Raw genomic sequence first — 4,334 nt, forward strand, 5'->3', positions numbered from 1 at the left:
GGCTATAGATAGGCATGTATAACGTTTACTCATATACTTAAAAACCCAAACTCTGATTCCCACCTCTGCCGAACCTCAATTTTGCGATATCCCGATAAAGAAATGAACTAAATCGAAGAGAATATCTTCTCTACTTCTCTCGCCTCTTAACTATTTCGACATCTAAGTAGAGATATGCATGTTGGTCACTGAACCATGTCACAAGCCCATAGATTAATTCATGGTTACATTTCACTTAGCGTTTCTAAAATATTGTACTTCACAAAGGATTTGTTTAAACATATATGTAGATGATCAAGACTTCCTTAAAGATCGGCAAAAATTGCTAGTGCATCCAGTACACGAGACCAAAGGAATTCGTGATTTTGGCTATAAGTTCAAGAATAAATCAATCATCTTAAAAATTAGTCTCAGTACTTGACTATCGACTGGAAAGAATCTACCCTTCTACACTTTTCACCTTTTGAATTGGAACGTAATGCTAAGAACTCGATTACTGTTGAACTTCTCCAAGCAACTTCATTTGATCAAGTCCTTTTAGAAGCTAAATTTATACGATACTTTTTTTTTTACTCTTTTACGGTAGATGTTTCACTATAAAGACTTCATAACTTATACCTGAATTTTATATACCATCATTATCGCCAAAATTATCTTTTTACCCATTTATATACAAAATAGATCAACGATTAATAAATTTTTTACTCTAATGGTCTTATTACTTATAGCTTGCAACTAAAACAATATATAAAAGGTATTTCAGAGATGCTAGTTGTAATCAAAGAACATACCTTTCGTAACAAAGTTTTTAAGCATTGTTTATGATTCTGTTTGTGATATCCGCTTGATGTGGAAAGTGATTTTTTTTTTCCATGGAAAAGGATCCAAAAAGCAGGATTTAATAAGCCCTTTGTGAGACTTTGGAAGAAAGATGAAGTGTGTTGATGGTGGTTATTGTCAGATGAAAAGTAAGACTGTGGGAGTTCCAAAAAAGATGAGTTATGTTGAGAATTGAAAACGATTTTCGAATTAGCCTCTATCGAGTTATGAATATTAAAAGCAGTTTTAGTTTGCACAGTTTGTATATTATTATTTTTTTGAAATTCAAATCCAAATACTAATCTGTTAAAGGAATATAATTCCATCATGGAATAAAGATTGTTCATGAAATACAAATCATACAAATTACCTCTTGTAGTTTAGAATTGTTGTTTGATATGCACGCGTTGGAGAAAGAACAAAACTATATACTGTAAAAGTAGAACTGATTTGATAAAAATGTGAAATCACGTTTCTGGAATCTTGGGCAGAAGAGCTCGTGGGTAAGGAGTTGATATCGTGGTGAGACATCGTGGGATTGAGGTGCCGAATTTAGAGGATGAAATTTTTAGGGCAAAATAATGGTACATAGTGCTTAATGAAGGAACGAGTGACGGAAGCACACACATCAGCCACAAGGTACTGTAGATAATCCAACATAAAAACGTCATAAATCATAACTATCAACATTTTATAACGAAAACATTTGGGACTCGTTTGGATAAACCAAAAAATTCTTAAGCGTCAAACTTGACTTTTGACTTTCCTTTGTCTTCTTGGGTCATCAACCTTAATTTCATTTGGTGGGCAAATGCAATGTACCTATCGATTAATCAGGGAGGGCCCATTTATTTCGTTTCTTTGCTGTGTTTCCTGCTAACATGTTGGGATTAATACAACTTCCAAGCTGGAGTAACAAGCCAACTTTTCTCTTATTTTATTTATTTTATTTTGTGTCGTTTCAATCAATAGTTACTTCCTGTATCAATAGAAATGCAACGGATTATCACGACCCGAATTTTCCACCCTCGAGAGTTGTGATGACGCCTATTAATGAGAGCTAGGCAACTCAAATTTAATTCCTTTTTCATTAACAACTTAATCCCTTTTATCAATTATAGATAATAATACGAGAGCAGCGAAATAAAATAATAAGCGGAAGTCTTAATATTATAGAAACTGAATAGAAATGAGGAAAATTCAACAAAAGCCTCTACCCAAGACTGGTGTCACAATACTCACGAACTGCTAAGAATACTAAATACAAACGTCCGAAAGAGAACATAAACTGTTTGTCTCGAATACAATGAGATAACAGACAAAATAAAGGATAGAGGAGACGCCGAGCCTGCGAACGCCTGCAAGGCTACCTCGGGTCTCGCTGGATTGAAGGCCTGCCCCCACACTACTGCTGCTGCTGCTGTCCAAGACCTGGATCTGTGCAAAATAGCACAGAGTGTAGTATCAGCACAACCGAACTCATGTGCTGGTAAATGTCTGGCCTAACCCCGGCGAGGTAGTGACGAGGCTAGGACCAGACTCCAGATAAATCTGTGCAGATATATATACAAGTACAACGGAAAAGTAGCAAGGAAATAATAGTTAAAGCTGGGAAGGGAGCATGCTTCAGGGGCAACAGATAGAAATAAAATATCGGGTAGAATAGCATGTACATCTACAATTAAACTTCTAGCAATAAATGAAATGATAAGGCAACTTTCATATTCAACTCATCTTGTTGCAAGGGTGCAACCCGATCCCATTTCTCAATATCTCGTGGTAGGCGTACCACCCGCTCCCATTTTAATATCACTCGTGGTAGGCGTACCACCCGCTCCCATTTCATTATCACTCGTGGTAGGCGTACCACCCGCTCCCATTTCATTATCACTCGTGGTAGGCGTACCACCCGTTCCCATTTCATTATCACTCGTGGTAGGCGTACCACCCGCTCCCATTTTATTATCACTTGTGGTAGGCGTACCACCCACTCCCATTTCAATATCACTTGTGGTAGGCGTACCACCCGCTCCCTTTTCTTTCAACACAATACACAATACAATCCCAGCAAGGGAACAATCAAATTAATACTCTTCCCGGCAAGGAAACAATCACAACAAGTCAAACATCCCGACAAGGGAGAGTCTGCTATAACCAATCCTATTCAACTTCTTCTTGGCACAACTAATACCAATATTCAGTCACAACTTTCATAGGATCAAACAAGGGTACACAATTATCAAATTAAGACTCATGGTCATGCTCGACACCGACGCATGGACACTCGTCACCATGCCCATACGTCGTATTCAACACAAAACAAGTAGCAATTATGACTCAACTCCTAATCCCTCAAGCTAGGGTTAAACCAAACACTTACCTCGATGCTTTGAACTAAACTCAAGCCTCAACTATAGCTTTACCCCGTGATTCCACCTCCAATCCGCTCGAATCTAGTCACAAGTCACTTAATTACTTTAATAAACACTAAATGAATCAATTTGAATGTATAAAAAATAAATTTCTAAAAGTTTTGCCCAAAATTCCAAAATCGCCCCCAGGCCCATGTGGTCAAAACCCGAGGTTCAAACCAAAACTCGGTTACCCATTCCCCCACGAACCCAAATATATGATTTGTTTTGAAATCGGACCTCAAATTGAGGTCCAAATCCCCAATTTTAGAAAAACCTAGGTTCTACCCAAAACCCCCAATTTTACCCATGGAAATCTTTGATTTTAAGTTTAAAACATGTTAAATGATGTTAAAGATTGAAAGAAATGAGTAAAACCAACTTATAAATGATTTGGAAGAAGTCTTGTTCTTGGAAAATCACCCAAAGAGGTTTGTGTTTCGAAAGAATGTTAAAATGGCTCAAAAATTCGGCTAAGTGTAAAATATGCAGGCCTCAGATGTGGGAAATGCGAAGGTGGGTTCACATTTGCGAACCCTGCAGGTTTGGAAAATGCGAAGGTGAGTTCGCATTTGCGAACTCTGAAGGATCTGGGAATTTTCGCATTTGCGAGCCAATGTGTCGCATTTGCGACAGGCCCGACATCGCATTTGCGGACCAAGAGGTCGCATTTGCGATCCCAGCTGGTTAGACCCCTTTTCGCATTAGCAATGGCAAGCTCGCATTTGCGAGCCCTGCTTCGCAAATGCGAAGATTGCAGGACTGGGAATATCAGATTTTCCCAAGGTTCAAAATGCACTCCGACACCTATCCAAAACTCACCCGAGCCCTCGGGGCTACAAATCAAATATGCACACAACCTCAAAAACATCCTACGGACTTATCCGTGTGATCAAATCGCCAAAACAACATCATATACATCGAATCAAGCCTCAAAACTCATGATTTCTTCCAAGTTTTTCATAAAACATCAAATTTCCATTTTAAGTCCGAAACACGTCAAACGACGTCCGTTTTCAACCGAACTTTACAGAAAGTGCTTAAATCATATATAAGACTTGTACCGGGCGCCGGAACCAAAATACGGGCCCGATACCATAGTCT

This window comes from Nicotiana attenuata, chromosome 4 (genome assembly GCF_001879085.1).
Source record: "Nicotiana attenuata strain UT chromosome 4, NIATTr2, whole genome shotgun sequence".
NCBI classification, from domain to species: domain Eukaryota; kingdom Viridiplantae; phylum Streptophyta; class Magnoliopsida; order Solanales; family Solanaceae; genus Nicotiana; species Nicotiana attenuata.